We start from the raw sequence: 24,881 nt of genomic DNA on the forward strand, positions 1-24,881 counted from the left end.
TTATATAAACTCTTAGTCTACTTAATCTCTGGAGAGCATTTATTTATTTTCAAATTCTCTTTATCAGGCTTCTACAAAATCATGCTCCTCTTGTTGTTTTCTTTCCTTTCTTATGACTCTAAATATAGGGAGACATTGAGCCTGTAATATTCTTCTCTCTCTTTATTGTTTCCTTCTTGATCTAACCTACTGTCCTGGCTTTCATTATTGCTTCTCTGTATTACTAAAACCCATTCTGTTCAAGAATTTCCAATTGCTGGACTTTTACATCCTCTTGGAGGAGCTTTCCATCATTCTCAGTGTGCTGATAATGGAATGTATCATTTTCCCCATATGAAATCTCCTTTATATTTCCTTTCTCTATTGATTTTCCTAGTCATCTACCTCAATTGTTCACATAATTTATATTTATTTTGAGCCTCACTTCCCAGTCATTTTCAAGTCAATAGATTTTAGTAAAGCAATATTTTACAAACCAGCATCTTACAGAATAATGTGTTAAAGTTTTTTTTAAAGACTGCCATACTTCTCAGAGCTTCGCATTGTGAATCTCTATAAAGGAAGTTCCTAGGCAAATCTTTCCACTTAGTAGACTAAAGAACACTTGCTTTAATATAAAAAATCTATTTAGGTTTCTCTGAAAGTGATAGAATACTTTTTGGCAAGTATATGCACAGAAAAAAGTGTCATTATGTAATCTAAACATTTGGATATATCAAATCACTAAATGCATCCAGAAGTGAGCAATAAGAGATGGCTAGTCTGGTGAGAGCCATGTAGAATAGTTGGTCAAATTTTTTGAACCTAAAGAGAAGTGACTTCTTCATTGTGGTTACATTGATGACTCACTTTGCAAGGATGACACACTTTGCTATTTGTCATTTAGCAATCAAATGTCAATCAAATAATGAGTTGTGGTCTAGACTTTCTGCTAAACTATTTTTACAGTTGGAACTTGACTATTTAACAAACTAAAAATATTACAGAGAACAAGGCAGTAAGCAAAAGAAGTCTTTAATTCTTGAAAGTAATATAAACCCAATTAAATCATGAAATCCACTTTTCTTGGAAGAATGCCTCTTTCCACTGTCTCCCAGGGTCCTTTTCCCTTTTGTTATGCACAATTTAACTGGCCTATGCAGTAGTGTTGTCATAAGCCCAATGTAGATTAGAAGTGTATTCTAAAGGGAAAAGTAGCCACACTTTCAAGAGAAAGTGAAGTAGCAGCTGGTAAGAAAAGAGAGAAAACCTAAGAATTAAATTCAAGGGCTAAAAATACAGCATTTGAATATTTTCTGAAAATGGAAGCAATTCTTTCTATCTAACTGTCATGGAGGGGTGCTAGTATAATTGTGGTTTGTGAAGCTTTTACTTGAGCCTAGAAAACAGTATCTGCAAATAGAATAATGTAACTTATAGCCCACTTCAGAAATCAGAATTTTGCTAGGTACATCATTGTCTCCATCTCATTTCTTCAGTTAAAGAAGTTTCCAAAGCAGCCCTCAGAGTAGCTTGTTAATTTGGAGATTTATAAAGCAATAAGAGTTTATCAAGAATGACTTAGTCTGTACTCTGGAAATAACTTTACACAGTTTATTGAACTTCTGATACAATCATAAAATATACCACAAAACACAAACCGCTCCCCACATAGTTTTGATGTTAACCTTGAGCTTTTCTGTTTCAAAATTAGCAAATCCTTGAACCATAGGTGGCCTAGAACTCATCTCAGGCTTCTTTCACAGCCAATAGAATCTACACTGGCCACCCACCCCACATCTCTCTGGAAGAGCTATTTTCTTGTGGGGTTAGGTTTCAATCATCACACTTGCCTAAGAAAATTCAACATCATCTTGTCAAGTTATACCAAGGGTCCAGTGATTCCTGTGAATATTACCACGCTGTCGCTGCATAACAGGACACATGTACAAGAGCACTGTCCTGCAAGACACACGCCAAAACAGTCCAGATGCCCCACCAATAGAAGAAGGAGAATGGACTGCAATACTAAGGCAAAGGAAGAATATAGGCTAAAGGAATGGATTAACTTTAGCAACATATTAAGTTAAAAACAAAATGTCCTATAACAATACCTATAGACTGGTATTATTTTTCTCTTAAAATTAAGGGCAAAAAAGATAAATATTACATCGTAATATGTGTATAGATTTAGTAAGACAAGAGGAAAAAAAAGCAAGGTTGTGAATGATATTGGACTTCACAATCCTGTTAATTTGGGGAGGTAGGGTGGGTAGACATGGAAGTGCAGGCATATGGATTACATGTAAGTTTCTTCCAAAGTTCCAGTTTTCTAAGCTGGGGGAAAGGGGAGTGTGCAGTCATTGCTGCTTAGTAAATAATTTAAAATATGCAGCTGAGTTATCTAGTTAAACAGCAGGGCTTACATGCACCAACAATAAGGATTATGATTCTATTTATTTATTTATTTATTTATTACTGTGAAAATACTGTACAGAGGGGTTACAATTACATGGGCAAGATAATGAGTACATTTCTTATCAAGCCTTGTAGCCTCTTCCTTTGTTTCCCCTTCCCATCCCTTCCTATTATCCCCCACCCCCCCATCCAATCCTTCTCCCTCCACCACCAAAGTTGTAAAGTTCGTTTTTCCACATAATGACTTGTACTTCTCATTGTTGCAATGGATCTACCTGTATCCCTAGTTAAATGATTTGTTTTTTCCCTTCCCCTCCACAAAGGATTATGATCTAAAGGATTACATCTAAAGGCCCTTGGAAGGAAGATACTTTGGTAAATTGTAGTTGAGGTATCCTGAAGTTGATTTCAAAGAGAACTATTATCCCACTGAAGGAGAACACAGAGATGAGCTTACAGGGATGCCTTCCGGGAGAGAGCAGGGAAAAAGAAAGTGGTGGTGTAAATCAGTTACTTCAAGTTAATCTCAAATACGAGCTCCCCAAAAGATGGGCTGGCTAGCCCATTTCCCCTACTGCATATCAGAAACCCATCAGTGTCTCTCTGATGTCTTTTCCAGACCTCTTCAGTGTAGCAAGCTGGAGATAAAACATAGCAAAATGGGATGCATAAGAGTTGGTGCCATTAGCACACACCTTGCAACATTTTTGTTTTGTGAGGACTAACTAGTTTTCCGGCTTTACACAGGTCGTGTGTGTGTGTGTGTGTGTGTGTGTGTGTGTGTGTGTGTGTGTGTGTGTGTGTCTGTGTGTCTGTGTGTCTGTGTGTGTGTGTGTGTGTGTGTGTGGGCGCATGCCCTCGTGTTCATGGGTGTGCACTTGAACTCAGGACATCCCACTCTTGTTGGCTTTTTGCACACAATAGTGCTCTATCACTAGAGCCATAGCTCTAGCTGTTTAATTAAAGATAGGAGCCACTCTGACTTTACTGCTGAGGCTGGCTTCGAATATCATCAATCCTCAGATCTCAGTCTCCTTAGTAGCTAGGATTACAAGCATAAGCCACCAGCACCCAACTAAAAAAAACTTTTTTTTTTTTTGGTCAGTTATGGGGCTTGAACTCAGGGCCTGGATGCTGTCCCTGAGCTTTTGGGCTCAAAGCTAGTGCTCTACCACTTTGAGCCACAGCACCACTTCTGGTTTTCTGGAAGTTAATTAGAAATAAGAGTCTCACGGACTTTCTTTCCCGGGCTGGCTTTGAACCACGATCCTCAGATCTCAGCCTCCTGAGTAGCTGGGGATTGCAGACCTGAGCTACTGGCACCCAGCAGAAATTTTTTTTTTAATGTCGTTCTGGATTTGTTTTCAGAATTAGCACACCATGTAAGAATCTAGGAAATACGGCAGCTTGTTCAATCCATAATTGACTCCATAAAAGGTCCAGGGAGAGAAGTTCTGAGGAGAAAGAAATGTCCCTGCTAAAATAAAAAGGGAAAAAGGCCAAAGAATAGTGGTAATTAGAACAGGCAAGCAAGATGTGTGCCTTAGAGGCCTGTTCTCTGTCTCCACCCTACGCTACTTCCATCCCTTACGGGAGGCCCCAGGAGCAAACTCTGACACTTAGGAGACTCAGCCTGGGGGTTAGTTGTTTGGACTCAAGTTGTATCTTTTCCCTTCTCCACCCTGATGAAATCATTTCCTTTTACTGTCCTGCAACTTAATTCTGTAGGTCTGTAAGAAGGACAGGGAGGGAAATGCAGTGAAGAAATAATCATACTGTTGCTAGGGTTTACTATATTGGCTAGGATGAGAACTTACACTTGCAGAAAGATAGGGTGTTTAAAGGCTTGAATGTGATGTATTACCAAGGATCGATTACTTTTCTTATCTTTTTCAAGCCTGACTCTGAAAATGTACTATACTGTCCCCTTGTTAATTAGTTCTGTTTTGCCTTTTCTTTGTAGAGATTGTGAGGACTTTTTAATGTTAAGACCTTGGTGAGAGTTCACAGAGAATTTTCAAAAAATCATGTTACATTACAGGGTAAAGTACAACCCAGCCTTCATAAAATGTTAAAAATGAAAAATGGCAAGTTTGTTTTTCTCTACAACATATGAAATTTGAAAAATATCAGAGGAATCAGATCTAAATCCTCTCTTTTCTCTGAAAATGGTATTGCAGTCTAGAGAATGAATGTGTACATTCACATATGGTGTCATCTCTTAATCAATAAAGTGTTTCCATAATATGATGTTATTTCTTCAAATTACAGTCTCTATTTTTGCCTGCCAGATGACAAGGAAATAAGAACAAGACACTTTCTGTTCAAATGACACTCAAGGAATTGTGGATAAGAGGGTAAAAGGTAGTTTGAGATGTATTGTTCCGTTAGCCTTTCCTAGTAAAGTTTTGAGATGAGTGAAGGAGAAACATGGTACAGTATACTTGGGGAAGACCTGTTGCCCAAGTGTTGGTAGTCTTTGGAAGGCATTTTTAGTTATTTTTACATCAACTACTCCATTAAACAAAGGGTCAAAGTTGGGTGAATGTGGTCTATTAGCAACAGAAAGACTCTGTTACTCCCAAGCTGTCTTCAGAGAAATACCAAGATTATTGATATTTCTAGGGCTCTCCAGAATTACCTTCCAGATAGGGAAAATGAGGGGAAAATGACCCTCTCCAGATGTGATAGAATCTATTGTTGATTTCAGCTCTAACCTCTCCTTATGAATGCTTGCACAGGCACACACACACACACACACACACACACACACACACACACGCACATACATATTCACATGCACATTTCTCTACTTCTCCCTAGTTTCAATTCTGGGAGAGACTCGAGCAGGAGGGGGTAACTTGAGAAGCTAGTCAGCCAGGTCTTTTTAAATGTTCCCTTTTATTAAAGAGTTCAGGGACTTCAAAGGATTGGCAAACTGCTACTAGTAAAATAAAACTAGGGATTAGAACTCAGGATTTCAGACTTATTAGGCTGGAGCTCTACCATTTCACTCACACCTCCAGCTCTCTTTTTTACCAGTTACTTTTGAGACAGTATCTTGCTTCCTGCCAGGAGCCATAATACATCTACTTTAGGCTTCTAGTAATTGCTGGGATTACATGTCTAGCTTCTCTCTGTACAAGCAGATACAATCTCTTAATTTATGCCTGGCGTGGCCTTCAATCTTGTTCCTTTTGATCTCAGCCTCTCAAGTATATTATAGGCTTGAGTCAATGGTACCTAGCTTAAGAACATATATTCTTAATTTTTTTTACATGTTCAAGGATTATTATTTTTGCCTCATCTTCTCTGTAGAAATACTTTAGGCTGTAAGTCAGACCAGGATAGGCCCAATGACCATACACAAATTTTAAGATATCCATGATTTCCTAGGACCTGCTCTGTGGAGCTCCAAATGCTCAAGTTGGTCAAATCTCCCCATTCTGTTCCGTGGAGCCCTAATCAGAAATGTAGAACAGCACTGGGGATTATATTTTATTTTATTTATTTTTTACCAGTCTGGGGGCTTGAACTCAGGTCTTGGGCCCTGTCCCTGAGCTTTTTTTTTTTATTGTGAAAATACTGTACAGAGGGGTTACAATTACATGGGCAAGATAATGAGTACATTTCTTATCAAGCATTGTAGCCTCCTCCTTTGTTTCCCCTTCCCATCCTACCCTCCTCCCCGCCCCCCCCACCAAAGTTGTAAAGTTGGTTTTCGACATAAGGATTTATACATCTCATTGTTACAATGGGTCCACCTGTATCCCTCCCTGAGCTTTTTTTGTTTAAGGCTACCACTAGACCACTTCCAGCACCACTTCCAGCATTTTCGGTTTATGTGGTACTGAGGACTCGAACCCAGGACTTCATGCATGCTAAGCAAGCTCTCTACCACTAAGCCACATTCCCAGCCCATGGGGACTACATTTTAAAAAATTGTGATGCTGAAAAGTTTTGTTAGACAAAATGAAACATTCTGAAACTGGCAGGAACTGTACAAATGTCTTAGTTTCAGGAAATGATCTTTAGTTCATAAAATTTGCCAAAACATGAATCTCACTAAAATATCCCTAAATGAACTTAGAATTGTTCTGGAACAGCTAACCTCCCCAGTGAGATGAGACTTGCCTTTTCCTTTCAGTTAGATCTTTGAAAATGAAATGTTACTCATTTTCTTTTCCTTTTCAATTTTGTGATAACATATTTCAGCACTTTGAAAAATTCAACCTGTTTTTGTTCCAATGAAATACTATAGCAAATTGAACAATTTTAAACTTTGGACCCTATACTTTAATCCCTTGCCAACCCCCTCTGTTTCCCTGCTACCCCTACACACACACACACACACACACACACACACACACACACACACACACACACACACACACACACACACACACACACACGGAAGGAAGCGCCTTTCCTTTCAGAGTGACTAACTAAAGCAGGAGGACATCTGCTGTGAATGTATTTGAAGAGTGTTAGTCATCCAGGGAATAGAGCAATTTCTCCCATTGGAGATGAAAATGTGGGTTAGCCCAGAGTACTTAATTCCCATAAGAGTTGAGAATTTGCCTGAAACAAATCTCTTGACCTTGAAGTTGAGGTTATAAACTACTCCTGGGTAGGATCAGAAGCTAAATAAAAATATGCCATTAATAAAGTTTAGTAAACTGAGTTATTTCTTGCTGAGTCTTCAGAAACAATTCTAAGCTGTAGATTATTAGCATTTTCTGTCTGTTTAAGAACAATGACTACCCATGCATGGCCACTGATCCTTATTTATTGATATTATTTTATTAGATATATTGCAGTAATATAGCTAAATCAGGAATGTATACTTTTAGTCTTTTCCCTTCCTGCCTTAAAATGTTTTGGACAAGCCATGTCACTGTGTGTGTGTGTGTGTGTGTGTGTGTGTGTGTGTGAGTGTGTGTGTATGTGTGTGTGCATGTGTGCTGGTACTGAGGCTTGAACTCAGGGCCTGGGTGCTGTTCCTTAGCTTTTTTGCTCAAGGTTAGCAGTCTACCATTTGAACCACAGTTCCACTTCCAGTTTTTTGGGTGGGCTATTGGAGTTAAGAGTCTCAAGGATTTTCTTTTTCAGACTGGCTTTGAACTTCTCAGATCTTAGCTTCCTGAGTAGAATACAGGCTTGAGCCACCAGTGCCTGGCTAAGGCACTTGAACTTGAGCACTGTCTGAGCACTGTCCCTCAGCTCTTCAGCTCAAAACGAGCGCTCTACCACTTGAGCTACAGTGCCACTTCCAGTTTTCTGGTGGTTTATTGGAGATAAGAGTCTCATGGACTTTCCTGCCCGGGCTGGTTTTGAACCAAGATCTTCAGATCTCAGGCTCCTGAGTAGCTAGGATTACAGGTGTGAGCCACCTGTATCCGGCCATTATGTTAGTTTTTAGCCATTTTGCTAGTTTTTAACATGGTCTTTGTCTCTTAGGAAAACTCCATGCTTTTCCTTGTTTCCTTATCTGGCTAATTTCTTCTCAATCTTCATGTTTCCAACTTTTAGTGGAGTTCCACTCCTGTGAGTTCCCTGAGGCCCTGTCCTTAATCACCTATTTGTCACACTTTTGCTTGTCTTCCAGGACCCTCTTCTGAGCCATATTATTTCCTCTAGTTTTAACTGCACTTCGGAGAATTTTGATAAAAATCCACATTCCCAGGTGTTAATTTTACACGAGGCACACTTCGATTAGCTGGTTATCTCCGAGTGAGACAGAAAATGGATGGAGGTGAGGAAAAAGGAATAAAGCAGTCACACAATCTGGTGGACGCTGCCAATGAGCTTGGGGTTTAGCTACAGAACAGGTTATGGGGAATCAGCCAAGCACTTTAGGTTAGCTCACATGTTTAGTGTCTATGTAGAAATTGCATTCAGCCCTGGTCTTCAACCTTGACCACCTGCTAGAATTATCAGAGACATTTTAACAAATGAGGAGCGATGCCTGAGTCTATGTTGAGAGATTCAAGATTTAATTGGTCTAAAGATATGGCCTGGGCTTTGGGATGGTTTTAAAGTTTCACAGGTGATTCTAATGTAACCTTAGGATTGAAAACGGGGGTCACAAGAATGAAGGGTGAGCAAATGCAGTCATTATATTCAATATATATTATGTAAAAATTGAACTATATAACTTAAGGGTAGGGATGGGAGAAGGAAAGGTGGAGAACGATGAAAGGAGTGACATTGATCAAGATGCATTGTACTTATAGTCTGACCTCTGGAGTTGAAACTCCTTTGTACAACTACTTAATAAAAAACATTTTTAAAAGACTGAAAAGTATCAAAACAGAAGAGGAAGTTTACTCATGCTGTTTTTCCATGAGTTACATCTCAAGACCTCTCTTTCTCTTTCTCTCTCTGTAGTACTAAGGTTTAAACTCAGAGCCTGAGCTGTCTCTTAGTTTTTCCATTCAAGGCTAGTGCTCTACTTCATAAGTCACAGTTCCATTTCCAGCTTTTTTGGTGGCTAATTGGAGATAAGAGTCTCATGGACATTCCTGCTTGGGCTAATTTTGAACTGTTATTCTCAGATCTCATCCTCCTGAGTAGTTAGGATAGCAAGTGTGAGTGACCTGCACTTGCTTCTTGTGACTTCTTGTAAATTATAGTTGTGTATTGGTGAAAAACAATTTAAAACTACAGAGAGATATTATTGCACATCTCCTAGAATAGAACAAAAACTTATGGTTACATTATGGGGATTTCACATACACATAGCTGGTGGGAATGGAAAGCAGTTTCTTGCAAAACTAACCACATGATTATCATATGACCCAGCATTTACATTCCTGGGCATTTATCCCAGAAAACTGAAAATTTAGGATGACAAAATCTTGTATATGAGAGTACTCATAACAGCTTTAATTCTCATAGGCCCCAATTGGAAGCAATCTAAATGTCTTTTAACAAGTGAGTTGTTAAACCAAACCCAGGTATGTATATATCATGGAATACTAGTTAGCAATAACTACAAACAACAGATGTTTGGCTCATGCAATAATTTAGATGGACTGTAAGACCAATATGCTCACCGAAAAGACTATTCTCAAAAGGCTACATACTATATGACTCTATTCATATCATGTTCTTTTATTGTATTTCAGTACTGGGACTTGAACTCAGGGCCTCCACCTTTGCTGAGCTTTTCCACTCAAGGCTGGTGTTCTACCACTTGAGCCAAAGCTCCACTTCCAGATTTTGGCTGGTTAATTGGAGATAAGAGTCTTAGGGATTCTGTGTAGTATATTTACAACTGCCTGTTTATGTACAATTATTTCAAGATAAAAATTGCAGTTCCATGTTGCTATTTATTAGTTGTAATTTCAAAATTTCACACATAATATATTTGTTGGAGATTTAAGTATCATGACAAAGTTTCATTGTTGGCCTAAGTGGAGTCAATTTAGTTAATTCATTTCAGCAAACTTCTAAAGGTTTGCTAGGCACAAATTAAAAAAGGTTGGTCCTCTAGTCCCGCTTAATCTTGAATTGTCCACCCAGTCTAGCACAGTGATATAGGGTTAATAATAAGACCTCAAAAACGGTAGAGTTTGACTGACACATTTTCCTACTATTTTTATGGTGATTTGTGGTAAATCTTTTATTTATACATATACAGCATTTTCTTTCTTTTAAAAGATCCAGGATGTTCATAAAGAAAATACATTTTTTGAGCTTGGTGCCAGTGGTTCATGCCTGTAATCCTAGCTGATTTCAGGAGGCTGAGGTCTGAGGATCTCAGTTTAAAGCCAGCCTAAGCAGAAAATTCCAAGTGAGACTCTTATCTCCAATTAACCACTCAAAAAAAAAAAAACCCAAAACAGCTGCAAGTGGAATGTGTTTCAAAGTGGTAGAGTGCTAGCCTTGAGCAAAAAGAGCTCAGGGACAGTGCACAGGCTGTGAGTTCAAGCCCTATGACAGACCAAAAAAATACATTTTCCAAATTAATTCCTGATGTCTAGAGTTTTAAGCCACACAGACTGCTGAAAATATTTATGTGCTTTATAAATTTATTTCAGACTTTATGCTATGTTTTAGTATATATATATATATATATATATATATATACTATATATATATACTATATATATATATATACATATATATATATATATATTTACTTACATCAAAAGACAACATGGAACCACACTTTGGTGGCTCTTGCCTATAATCCTAGCTATTCAAGAAGATGAGATATGAGATTTGTGGTTCAGAGTGAGTTCAGGAAGATAAATCCTTGAGACACTTTCTCTGATCAACTAGTAAAAAGCCGAATGCAGAGGTGTGACTCAAATTAGAGAGCATCAGCCCTGAACATAAAAGCTGATCCAGGGCTTTGAGTTCAAAGCCCTAATACTGGAAAGAAAATTTAAAAAAGAAAGACAATATAGATTTCTAAGCTTATCTTGTAATCAGAACAAAGTAGCTAGACTGCTTAATAATACTCATAGTTTTTTTTCAGTAACCAACGAACTTGTATTTGTGGGGAGGTGGAAAATAATTTCCTTAATGTTTTCTTCTTGGTTCAACATTCCCAGACAGCAATTACAAGCTAACTATCATTTCAGTAAATGAGACATTCTTGTTTTCCTGTACTGATTGGCTGTATTACATACTAAGGTTAATTGGGAGGTTTCTCTGGGTAATGATGAACACAGAAGTGGATTGTACTCATTGCCCTATTCCATGTCATTTTGACAGAGTAACACCCAAACAAAGCCTCGTGCAATGTGTCTCACATTAAATTGCACTGCAAACCTGGTGGCTAATGAACCCAAGATAGCATCCCAGGAAGCGAGAAAGAAGAAGCCTGAGGGGTAAGGTTCAGATGAGCAGGGTGGTAGCCTATACAACGTCAGCTACCAGATATGGTTACTGGAGTTCTAGTGTCCTTTTCTGTACTTCACTCGATAGCCATTTCACATAAATAGGCACCAAAAATCTGACTAACCCAACTGCTCTAAGCAGAGTTTGGTTTTTCCAATGTAAGAATCACATTGCTGATTTCAGTAGCTCAGTGATGCCTTTGACTGCTTTGAAGAGCTGATAGGTTGCTTTGCTTGCTTTATAAAGTTTTAAGTAAGCCAGGCACCGGTGGCTCATGCCTGTAATCCTAGCAACTCAGGAGGCTGAAATCTGAGGATCATGGTTCAAAGCCACCCCAGGCAGGAAACTCTGTGAGACTCTTCTCTCCAGTTAATCACCAGAAAACCAGAAGTGGTACTGTGGCTCAAGCGGTTAAAAAAAGTTTTAAGTAACAGCAGCTAATCTCTTTGGACACTTATAAATGAGGTAAGCACTAAGTGTTTCTTGAGGGTGAATGAGGATAGAATTAATATGCATACATTACAAGCCGAGAACACTTAAAGAGTTTGTCCCAGGCCACAAAGTCAGTAGATATTAGATCCTGGATTCAAGTCTAAGCTCATCTTCCAAAACTAATTGTAAAGAAAGCAAGCTTTTAACCTGGATCTCATTGAGAGAGGCTTGCTTAGTAAAGCAATTATTAGAAGACATTTTCACAGTTCATTTCCCAACTGACCAGGTCATCAGATGGATAGTGCTCTATTCTGGTTCACTATGTGCATATTTTTGGATGACCTGTATTCTCGTGTGGTGTGGCAATTCTGTGGTGTTAGTTAGGGAGTTAAGGTGTTTAGGTCAAGGTGACTTGCTCAGTGATAGAGGAAGAGCTTGTCAGTGATGCTTTAGGAGCAACATTGGTGCATTGTTCTCTTGTCTTTCACGCAATTTGGAGCTTTCATGATTTTTTATTTGGAACTTAAGAGGGTTTAGTCAACAGTCATTCTTCTCTCTGGATATTTTTCATTGTTCCTTTCAACTTTTTTACCTGTTACTATATATAAAGAGCAGAAATAACGCCTTAGAAATGAGTGCCATTGCTTAACATGGTAAGCTTGGGTCAGACCATCCTGGGTACATACCTCACAATGAGCATTTGTTGGAACCTATTTTAACCAAGTCCCTTGGCTCCGTAGGCCTTAGTTTTCACTTCTGTGAAGTGTATTAATGACAGTGCAACCTTATTGCATTTTGTCGTTGGGAAAATTAAAAGAGGTAATTCCTGTAATGCTAAATTCTTGGCACAGTGGAAAGGCTCAGGTCTTCGTGATCAACAATGGTTTACTGCCACTCATTTCTAGTGCACTGTTTCTGCTCTTCCTATGATTTGGAATTTCTGCTTTCTTCTATTTAATTTCTGGGCGACTTTGGTCTCAACATTGTTTAGTACCAGTGAATCTTTTAAAATTTACTCCGTATTCTAGTTCCCAAGCACTGTTACAACTCTCACTTGCTTAAATTTTCCTTCCTTCACGTATTATTTTGCACCTGTGTAAACCCATGCAGCTGTGCGCAGCTATGTATAAATGTTTATTATGTGCTTTCTGTCATATTTATTTATTATGTGATTCTCTGTTGAGCCAACTGCTCTATTAAATTAAATGTGCCTCAGGTTGAGATTGCATTTTTTATTTCTGCAACAAGTCTGGATGTCCTTCCTAGGGCAGATTTTAAGATGGATGAAATATTATTATATAGTATTCCCTTAAGGAGATGTTAATAAAGATGCTAATCTTTTTTTGTTTTTTGGTGCTGGTACTGGGTCTTGAACTATGGGCCTGGGTACTTCTCCTTAGTGTTTTAGCTCAAGGTTAGCACTCTACTACTTGAACCTTGGCTCTCCTTTGGCCTTTTGCTAGTTAATCAGAGATAAGAGTCTTAGGGACTTTTCTGCTTTTACTGACTTCAAATCATGTTTCTCAGATTACAGCCTCCTGAATAGCTAGGATGACAGGTGTGATCTACAAGCACCTACTGTTACAAAGTTTTAAAACATTGTGTTCTTATCTAGGTCATCTTTTCTTAAAAGCAATTTCACTAATATCAAGCATTCCAAGGAAGTATCCAAATTGAAGGTCCTTCTTAGGTGATTTTTCACATTGAAAAATTAAAAGAACAAGTCTATTTTGCATAGGTCTCACCCATCTGACCTGCCTCAAACCATGGTCTAATGGCTATGAGGTACTAGACTGACAGGGCCATATGTATTCTCCCAGCTTAAAAAAGTATAAAAGATACAGTTCAGAGGCACTATTTTTAGTCTTTAACTCCAATATCTTGTAGGAGGAGTCTAAAAAATTCTCTCTAATAATATTATACTTTAATGAATCCTTACCAAACCAAACCAAAATCAACAATAAGGAATAACAACAAAAAGAAAAGGCTAGTAGTTGCTACTTTCAGAAAACACTGGGCTGTATCTTCTCTGATGAGTCAAATGATACCTTGGATTAAGACCTTCACATGTCATGCATAAGAGGTATAGCAATAGCTGCTCTTTGGGGGCACTGAATAATCACTAGGCAACTTGCTAAAACTTTGTTTTATCTCCTTAGCATTTTAGCACTCCAATGAGGTGGGCACCATCTTTCTCCCTCATTTGCATACAAGGAAACTGAAGTTGTGAAAGGTTTGCCCTTTGTCCGCATGCAGCTAGACAAAGGTGATGGAGTCAGGCCTAGTACCTAAACCTGTGTAAATCACCAAGCAGGAGTTTTACAGATGAGCTATAGTGATAATGCTAACATTCCTTTTTCTTCTACAGCACAATCTCCCTGAGTCCCCCGTAAAGCAAGAAGATTCTATGAACATTACAGATTTTGCTTCGTGTGGATAAATAAAGACAACTACAGGGGGTTTGGATGGTTTTCAAGGAAAAAAATATGGAAAAGAAAACAGAAAAGGGAAAGGAAAAATTTCTCCTGTTCTCAGGCCCTGGGTCTCCATTTATAACTTAATCCTGAAATTCTCAAGGGGTGTTTCTCTGTCAGAAGGAAGCCATCAGGGAAGAGGTCTCATTGCTTTTCAAGAGGATAGACAGGAAAATACTTGCTTTCTTTCCTTACTTCCCTGCCTCTCCCCCTTCCCCTACCCCCTCTCAGCTTTCCCTCCTTGGCTATATTATTTTGGGATGAATAACAGTTAAAGTTCTCTTAGGCTTGGTAACTTGAGCCCTCCTGCAGCACTGCCCCAGAGGGCTGGCTCTCTGCACACACACACCACAGGCAAACTGCATGGGGCCCTGCTCTTTTGGCAGCCGGCACAACTCCTGCCTGCTCCTTCTGGATCTCAGGACTCAGCTGGTACAGAACTGGCCTCTGGGCTTGCACGTAAAGCATGCTTTCATAGTAAAACCACCAAGTTGGTCTTTTCCAACTTTAAACATTCTGTGAGTCTCTTGGCTCTGAGTTTGTAGAGGATCCAAGAATTCCTCAGTGGAGTTTGGATTATACTTGAGCTAATTTGTAGAGGATTTCTTACAATTAGTCCGGTTTTACAGAAAAGGATTCGGAGAAAGCTTTCAAGTCACAGGGACATGCTACATTTTGTACTGTGATGGGGAGGCTGGGGGACCCTCCAAGATGCTTAAGCTCCTTCACAAGCTTGGGTTTTGGCAGGTACGGTCCCCTGAGGCATACATACTTTATAATGCTATGTTTTTGTTCTTAAAAATGGCCTCCCAAATTGTATAATTTTCAAATAATTTAAAACCTAGATGGTCCTGGTCAACTGACTTTTCCTTCTTTCTTTTTTTTCTTTTTTCTTTTTGTTGGTCGTGGGGCTTGAACTCTGGGCCTGGGTGCTGTCCCTCAGCTCTTCAGCTCAAGGCTTGCGCTCTATCACTTGAGCCACAGCACCACTTCCAGTTTTCCGGTTGTTTATTCGTGCCCAGGCTGGCTTTGAACCTGGATCCTCAGATCTCAGCCTCCTGAGTAGCTAGGATTACAGGCATGAGCCATGGTGCTGGCTTTTTTTTTCTTTTTCATACAGAGGTTTGAACTCAGGGCCTAGGCACTGTCCCTGAGCCTTTTCACTTAAGACTGACTCTGTATCACTTGAACCATAGCTCCACTTCCTAAATTTTGCTGGTTAGTTGGGAAGAAAATGTTTCATGGACTTTTCCTAGCTGCTCCTGAGCAGAGCTAGTATTACTTGAAGCTGGTGCTGAGCCACCAGTGCCTGGCTTCAGGTTACTTTTTGAGTAGTAGTTCAGTGCCATATTTGACTGATGTATTCTTAACAATAAGAAATTCAAAGCTCTAGAAAAGTGATGCACATTATATAGAAAGTTAACATAGTTTTGAGTCTTTACATGTCAGAAGAGTTTTCTTTATGTTAATGTATGCCATCCTCACAACTCTGAGCAGGAAGATCTATTGTAGACCCACTTTTTTGGATAAAGGTACTGAAGATAAATAACCAGCAATAAGTGACAAAAGCTGGATTTAAACTCACCAGTCTAACTCCAGGGCTTCTGCCTTTACCTCTGTAGTAGGCTGGTATGAACCAAGAGCTGCTGCTTCAGCTCATCTCTTCAAGATGTCTGTGTGCTTTTTTTCTTCATCAAGTCAACAACTTCTTTTTTGCTCCTCCAAAAATTTTTTATCTCTCTTTCTCAGAGATGAGGAGAGCTATATGTTTTAAATGTAGAAGTTTGAAAAATTAAAACTCTGTAAAGTATATTCCACTCAAAATCTAGAGAAGGAAAAAGACCTGCCACCTAGAAACACAACTAGGATTGGGAGTCAAGATTCTATCTCATGGAAACTTCTCTTCAGAATATGCTTACATCATAATAAGCATGGAGGACAGCGTAATATAGTATAGTACAGAAAATAAAAAGCATATAGTATAATTTCTATCTAGATTCAGCTAATATTTGATCTAAGCCACTATTCTTAATACTTTTAAAGAAAATTTTGGTGTTACTTATAATTATGTTTTGTCCACATCAAAAGAAATTCCAGATTGGGTTACAAAAGGGAATAGCAAACTTTTGTGACTGATGTTATTATGTTTTAAAAGAACTATTTCATAAACAAGCAGCCCATGTTTCAGTTCAGAATTGTTTGTGTTTTCAATACATTCTTCTACATAACATAGCATAAATAAATATGTTGAAGATGTTTGTTTAGACGAGTCTAAAATATTTCTCCCACAAGGGATGAAATGTGGCTTTTTCTTTTGATGCTGAGATGTTTATAGTGTGAGTGGGATTCTATCCTTGTTTAAGGTTATTGTATATCTACAACCCATGGAAACACAGTGTATGCATATTCTCAAACCCTAGGAGAATTATAAGTTGCCTGAGAAAATTATATCATGGATTAAAAGCACAAAGTTCTGTTATTGTGGTTTCTTTCTAAAGTAATCCCAGACTCGAAAAAAAAGCTGTAGCTTTCATAGTCTATGACAATAGTTACCCCAAATACTAAATGTGTTGCATAAGCAAACTTGCCTATGTGTAATCTGTGAAGTCTGTCTCAGGACTTTTGGATAGCTCTTCCTTCACTTTACCCATAGTCAGAATTTCCATTTTTTCCACTATCACTCATCAGAATTTCTCTTTTTTTCACTATCAACAATATCTCTTCTTGGTTTGTGGTTATAAAGGTAACTTGAAGAGCCAGAGACCTTGCCTACCCATCAGACTTCTGTGAGATTTCCCACCTCTGAACCTTTCACTTGTCATTCTTCCTGACGCTAATAAGGCCAGAAGTCAAGAAAACATTACTTGTAGTTTTTCCTAATACCGCCTCAAGATATCACATTTTATTTCTTGGTTTTGTCCATTTTCACGTTCTTAAGAGCAGAGGTGACCTTTGTCACCATTTTTGTCTTGTCACCTCTTGTCTATTTTGGTTCTTGAGAATATCTTCATCTTTTATGACTATAGCATCAACACAGTCCATTCTTTGGACTCTACTAGATTCACTTTCTAAACATTACTCACATCTGGTTCTCTTCTTAGCTCTAGGACTATTTTACCTTTCCTGTCTTTTTTCTTGGCCTTTTTTCTCCAGTCAAATCTTAAATGTTATCTAAATTTATAGCTGAATTTGATGCTCTTTTCTTCAGCTTTGCAAATCTCCCTGAGTGATCTCAACTAACCTCTTGGTGTCAGTTCCAATGTTTTCCTCTATATTGTCTGCCTTGATCCTCTTACATGAATAAACTTCCAACTGACTGTGAAACTGCTCCATCTGGAAGAGTTGAAGTACTTCAAATTGGATGCATCTAAAAATTAAACCATCCTTGTGTCCCTAAAGTCTGGCCTTTGATTTGTGTTCTATAAGGACTCTGGCAAATGGTATCACTGTGATGCACCTATTCCATCTTAGAAAATCAGTTTGTCAACTTTTCCTTCCATCAAAATTTAATATCCAGCTGGACACCGGTGGCTCACACCTGTATGAGATCTGAGGATTTCGGTTCAAAGCCAGCCTGGGCAGGAAAGTCCTTGAGACTCATCTCCTATAGATTACTCAGAAAAGGCCAGAAGTAGCACTATGGCTCACATGGCCTTGATCCAAAGAAGCTCAGGGACAACACCCTCCCCCCCCACACACACTAAAATTTCAACAAAAGTGGATACCACACCAACAAGAATAAAAAAGTTTAGAAATATATACACATTTTAAAAATTTCAAGCAGTCTTCCAAATAATTCTTGGTTTAGCAAGGATGTCAAAGTTACAAACTATGGAAAAACTAATGATGATAAAACCACTGCATATTGGAACTTACTTGATATCAACAACCTGGAACATCTTAAGATCGCTTCTGTTGATGTTATTGCTTAGAAAGAACTGGACTCTGGAAATTGGAATGGGGATATGCAGGTGAACTCTAATGTAGGTGAAGAAACTGAGGCTTCAAGTCCACTGACTTTGTCAGGAGGCGCAGTTTTCTTTTCTAACCGGGAAGCCAGAAGTACCTACAATGGTTTCCTCTGAGGAAATTGTCTTGCAGGGAATTTAGAAGACTTTAGGATTTTAAACAGAAATAGCTGACCAGTGTTTTGTATGGATTATTCTTGTTGCTGTGTTGTGAAAGACACTAGGGGATAACTCAAGAATAGAAGAATGGAAGGCTATTACCATAGCAACTACAGTGGGAGAGGGCAGTGACTGCAACTATGCTGGGAGGAGGGAGGTAGTATTTCAGAGAAAAGCCAAGGACTTCTCCTGATTGGTGATGAGTGGGTTATAGGGGAAAGAGAAGGGGCACAGATAACTCCAAGGCTATTGGAATTATTGATCTGAGCAACTAGAATGATGGAGCTGCTCTCAGCTGAGGTGAAGAAGGTTGTAGGTTAAGGTGGTTTGGGGAAAAGATCAGAAGATCAGTTTTTGACCTGTTGAAAGGCTAGGCATCCAAATGAGGAGGTGGTTGACTATATGAGCCTGGAGAGGTCTACATCAAAGATACACATTTAGAAGTCGTGTGTGTGTGTGTGTGTGTATGTGTGTGTGTGTGAATGAGTAAAGGCCAGGTATGGTAGCTCAAGCCTATAGAGAGGTTGGAGTTAGAGACCAGCCCAGGCAAAAGGAAGTTCCTGAGACTCCACTCAACCAATGGCTGAGCATGGGGCAGGTACCTGCTATCCCCAGTAACACAGGGAAGGACAAGTAGGACTGCAGCCAGGTCTATGTAGTCATAAAGCAAGACTCTACCATGAAAATAACCAATGCACAAAGCGGATGGATGGCTCCAGGGGTAGACTGCCTGCCTTGTGAGCAGGAGGCCTTGAGTTCAATCCTCAACACTGTAAAAATAGTAATAGTAACAACAAAAATTAAAAAAACACACAAAGAGAAGATTATGGGACTTGATGAGATCACTAGAGTTAGAAAAGTAGCCAAGGACTGGACCTTAGGGCTTTCCAACATTAAGTTGTCTTGGAGAAGAAGAACCAAATAAGGGAGTGATCTGGGAATAGGAAGGAAAAGCCAAGTGTGCTGTCTTTGGAAGCACATAAAAATTGGATTAAGGACGAGTGAGTGATTAACCTTGTCACATGAATAGCTGACAGATCAACTAAGAAAACCAATGAGAACTGACCATTGCTTTCAGTAACAATGAAAATTACTGATGACTTTGTCAGGAATGGAAACATATTTGCATCCTGATAGAACGATCCAACAGACAAGTGCAAAATATTAGATAGAAGAGAGAATTATGTTATCCTAGATTAAGCACAAAATTTATCGTCTAGCATATAATAGAAAAAGCTGATAGGAAAATGGAAATTTTATGTATGGAAGAGGTATCAATATGATATATATTTTGGTAGAAGTTTGTGCAAGTTTTCTTCTAATGGCTTCTCTTCTCTCATGGAAGTGAAAATTAAAGGCTGATATTGAAGAACAGGATATTGCAAAATTTTTAGGACAGTATACGTACTCCAAAGACTTACTACTTTGAAAGTCCCTTTTATAAACAGTGTTTATTTGCTGGAGTTTCACTTGTGCAGAATTAAGAGACAAGACCAGTTTGAGAAGTGCTGTAATCACATGGGCCAAGAAAAACTGCACATGCTACTCACATAGCTGTTTAACAGATAAAATTACATGATACTCCCAAACTCAGCATACAGAGGGAAATTTCAGGGCCTCCATTCCTTGAAGAATGTTCTTGAAAGGAGGGTAACTCACAGCAAACACACAAACTGCTCTCAGATGACTCACTGAGAACATCTGAGTGGAAAGAATGAGACAGATTCATCTTGACCCCAGAGGTCTAACTTCACACAGGGTTTAAATTTCTCTCCTCTGTGAGAGTCCTGAAGCAATGATTCCTCTTTAGCTCCCATGTCTTTTCCCACTTAGCTGTCAGGTCCATTTCGATCTGTGAAGTCACTATGTTGTCACTGCTTTAGAGTTTCATACTTTCCCTCTGGCTTGTCCCTGGTATCACTTACAGAAGTGCACCTCCTTGCAGACCCCTTGGAGAAGCTGCTTGATATGGGGGCTTTGGGAGGCATGGGGCAGAATTTTGATGCTAAATAAATTACATTAGGAAAATGACTTTCCTCAACCAGTTAGGTAACTGTTCATGCTCCTGCTTAGAACTTCAGAATATACAAAACACCTCACTCATGAAGTCGATAAGAAAGAAGGGGAGTGTTAAAAATCAGCCAAAAGATAGTGGCTACTCAGTAGGCTGAGATATAAGGATTGCTATTTGAAGTCAGCCCAGATAGGACAGTCCATGGGACTCATCTCCAATTAACCACTAAAAAGCCAGACGTGGGGCTATGGCTCAATTGGTAGAGCACTAGCCTTGAGTAAAGAAGTGCTTAGTACTTCTAGCACCTAGTACTTCTACCTAGTACAAAGAGTACTTAAGCTCTGAGTTCAGGCTCCAGGATTGGCACAAAACAAGCATCACCACCACCACTACCACCACCACCACCAACAAAAGGTAGTAGAAAACAAACAAAAAACCTGAAGAGAGTGTTAATTCATCATTAGATTGATAGTGTGCATGTGTGAATCTGGACACTCACTCAGTCTTGTATAATAGTAAGTTTTATATCATTTCCTTAGAGTAAACATGGAAATATTCCAAGCTGTCTCACTTAAGTTTTTCAAATTCCATTTGAAATGAAGTCTTTTCTTATTTCCCTCCTACGGAAGACCAGCTGAAGGATCAGGATTCTGTGGTCTCCCTCCTCCCCCACTTCCACCTTGGGCTGACTGATTTCTCCAGGGTGAAGGAAGTAGAGATTGCAGTGCCCGGTTGAGTGCTAGCTTTCTAGATCCAATTGCTATATACCAGAATTGCCATCGACTAATTTTTATACCACTGGAAGCTTGAAATCAATCAGTCATTGTGGGTGTAAATACACACTGAGATTGGCCAACATCTTAAGACTTTAACCCTTTGAAAGAGATATTATTTAACATACTACTGCGCAGGGAAGAGGAAATTCGCCCAGAGCTTTGGTGGCTTTGAACCCTCCAGCCCAGGAAAATAGTTTTCTGGACTTTTAGATCACTTTTTGAGTTTGTTAGGGGTTGTGGGAGAGGGGGAGATCTCTTATCACTAAGTTCCAGTAGCTCTTTGATCCCTGCTTATGTGATTCTTATTGTAAGGTAAATCATCCCAGAAGCCACATTTTAAAATATAGAAGTGCCTGCTCCCTCTTGGGGGAAATAATAAACCTTATAATAATCTAGGGGGAAAAAAGACCTACTCTTTGACCTAGGGTTTGAGGCATAAGAAGTAGAAAGTGACATTGCATCCATGTATTGGGAGTGAAAACAATACTGGGTCACAGTATCAATCCTCCAAAGTATTTTCCTCAAATCTTCTGTTCCCTTCACATTCTGACTTTGTGTGTAAGCTTGATCTTGTCTGTGAACTCAAGAATGAAGAGAATCCTCAACTTCCGTCACACAAGGACTTTTTGTGTTGGTGACTTTTGGCCAAATCCCCATGATCACTGAAAGAGGCTGCTTCATGTTACATTGGCCAGATGGTTTCCTCGCTACTATTATAAGCGGATAGATTACTGTGTAAGTTTCGTAAACAAAGAATAGCAACATGTGTGCAATATTTAAAAATGTGTAATGTTCAAAAACACGAAGATGAATATTAGGAGAAATAATTGAAAGAATAAAAAAGTAGTGCTACTGGAGAGCAGGGCAACAGTGGGGCAGATCACTGATGTGATGAGGAAGAAAAGTATCAGCCAACCGGTTCAGGCCAGTTTGCCCTCCTCTTCCTCCCCCAACCAATGGCCACGCCCCAGGGGCGGGTCTTGGGTCTTGCCGTAACCCAGGCCAACCCTCCTATAAGACACCACCTAGGGGTGTGTTTGATTGCTTCAAATAAACCAATCACCCACTGATAAATTGCCAAGAGGGAGGAGAAAAAGATGGGGGGGGGGACAAAATAAAATAATTGGTCCCTGACCAGGTAGTGGACAACCGGTTTCTGGTCCTGCTGTCCACTCACCTGAGTGGACTTTCTCTTCACTAAATAAACTCTTAAACACTGTGTTTGTTGTTGCTGGGTTTATTTGTATGCTACCAGAGCACAAGAGCCCACCTAGCTCATGCATCACTGCTATTCTTTGTAATCCTTTAAGACCATTTAATGTTTAAAGATATGTACTTTAATATTGTCAAGATTACAGAAAAAAGGTATGGTTTAGGCCAAGTATGGTGGCACATGCCTGTAATCCCAGCATTCAGGAGGCTCATGCAGGATGATTGCAAGTTTGAGGCTACTCTGGCCTATGAAGCAAGACCCTCTCATAAAATAATGTACCAAGTCACTATTTTCACTTGACCTGTGTCCTTTTCATATTCGACTATAGGAATGGGCACAAGGATTGTGATTCTTCAGTTTCCTTATCTGCCAAGTGAGCACAGAAACGCTTTAGAAATGAAGATACAAGGTGTGGAGATGTGACTCAAGTGGTAGCGTGCCAGCCTAAAGGCACAAAGTCATGCAAGAGTACAAGGCCCTGGGTTCAAGCCCCACCACTGGACAAAAAAATAACAGAGTGATAAAAATGAACAAACAAAATGGTTGGTAAAAAATGTTGAGATTTCTAATGAAAGTGCTCTAATATATTAGTTATGATGAGTCAACTTTGCTATCATCAAATTTCTTAAGCATTGAAATATCTTTGTCTAAGTTCCTCCTCCTCCTCCTCCACTTCCTTCTCCTCCTCTTCTTCCTCCTTCTCCTCTTTCTTCTTCGCCAGTCCTGAGATTGAACTCTGGGCCTGGGCACTGTTCCTGAGTCAAACTGTGATTAATTGGAGATTAGAGTCTCACTGACTTTTCCTGTTGGGCTGGCTTCAAACCCTGATTCTCAGATCTCAGCCTCCTGAGTAGCCAGTATTACAAGTGTGAGCTTCCAGCTCTTGACTTTAAGTTACTTTTCTTCTGAAACTACAATGCAGGCTCAGTTGAAGTGTGTTTGCACTGATGACTTGTGTTTAACATAGCTTATATAGTTGACATACCTAGAAGTCAATACTCACTTCCCTGGAATCCTTTCTATCTAAAATAGACACTCATTTCCCTTATTTTACTAACCTTCTACATTAATATTTTGGAACACTGGTACAATGGCATTATATGGCATATAAACGCTGAAAGATAGGAAACCAAAGCAGATGTTGAAATGTTAAAGCTAGGTTCACAGCTGGGAACCTACTGGCCAGTGTCACGTGAGGCAGCCTCATGGGTCACAGTCATAGACCAAAGCAATGACAGTCCCAGCAATCAGCAACAGGAGCTGTCACTCAGTGTTCAGACTTGTGGAAGCTGATGTTCAAGGGACACTTTAAGTTACATTCACAAGGCTCTGTTTAATAGAACAAAAACGATATATGTAGGGAAAGGGATATATCATTGAAGTTGGTTAAAATAGTAAAGATTCATTATTTAAAGTTGTAAACTTAGGATGTATAGAATGTGGACATATTGGATCACGGGCAATGCCAGATACATAAATTGGAGCGAGGAAATTTACTGCCACAAATAGCCTGAGGTCTAAATAAAGATGACCGGGACCCCTTAACAACCAATGTCAGACCTCTATGTTCTTCATTCTAACAGCCATCAAACCAATTTTCTTCCGACTGCCTGGCTGGTTTGGAATTTGATCTGGTCGAGGTGGAGTCTGTCAGTGAGGTGTGTAAATAACACTGGGACGAAGGAAGGTTGAGCCTCCCAGACAACTGAATAATGAGTACAAGAGACACTAAAGCCACAGCATGTCCTATAAGGTCAGTGACGAGGTTGAGATTTGTGCTACCACCTTGCAGCCTTGTCTGATGGTACTGTAGTGGGCATGGTGAATCTGCTGCTCACAGGACTCAATAACCATATGGGGTCCTCCCCACGCTTGCTTGATTTCTCCATACAGGACTTCAGGCCTATTATTCTTGTTTTGAAGTTGTCAAGTAAAATGATGCTGACTTTCATCCCAATATCTCCCAGGTTGGGCCTCCTCTTATCCAGAAATACTTCCCCTCCGTACTAGGAGCTCGATTCAAACCCTTCACAGAGAGCCCTCCTTTCCATGCTGCTGCAGACATGGAAAACCCTCCTTTGAGCTGCATTTTTCAGCACTCAAAAGGCAAGTGGGAAAGCAGCAGCCCTCTGCATGTTTAAAGTATGCATTTAGGTTTAGTCAACCGACCTAAGCTCCTTTGGAAAGGTACAATTCTTGAGTTATTTTTAATTGTGAATAGAATATTTCAATTGTTTTGCTATAGGTCTAATTTAGCTCCTCTTTTATCATTTTGATATCATGTTATCACGATGTCAGGTGCTTAGGTAAAAGTTTCAAAATTCTTTTTTTGGGGGGGGTCTGGTCGTGGGGCCTGAACTCTGGGCCTGGGCACTGTCTCTCAGCTCTTCAGCTCAAGGCTAGCGCTCTACCACTTGAGCCACAGCGCCACTTCCAGCTTTTTTCTTTTTTTGCTTATGTGATGCTGAGGAATCGAACCCAGGGCCTCAGGAATGCAAGGCAAGTGCTCTACCACTGAGCCACCTTCCCAGCCCTAAGTTTCAAAATTCTTATTGCATCTATTTTAGGTTTACAAAATGATGTTATGGGATGTGA

The 24,881-nt window shown here is 39.5% G+C and overlaps 1 protein-coding gene across 1 annotated transcript in view; it reads right to left on the bottom strand.

The window, feature by feature from the left end:
- Positions 1-18,266, bottom strand: part of Lama4 (laminin subunit alpha 4) — a 174,511-nt gene extending 156,245 nt beyond the window's left edge. Inside the window, exons 1-2 of the mRNA XM_070024772.1 lie at positions 18,033-18,266; positions 15,742-15,917 (exon numbers count right to left, since the gene is read on the bottom strand). The gene's annotated coding sequence lies outside the window, so the exon portion shown is untranslated. The remainder of the gene's footprint in view (positions 1-15,741; positions 15,918-18,032) is intronic.
- Between the last annotated feature and the right edge of the window lie 6,615 nt (positions 18,267-24,881).

This window comes from Dipodomys merriami, unplaced genomic scaffold (assembly GCF_024711535.1).
Source record: "Dipodomys merriami isolate MVZ:Mamm:240054 unplaced genomic scaffold, mDipMer1.0.p SCAF_160, whole genome shotgun sequence".
Lineage (NCBI taxonomy): Eukaryota > Metazoa > Chordata > Mammalia > Rodentia > Heteromyidae > Dipodomys > Dipodomys merriami.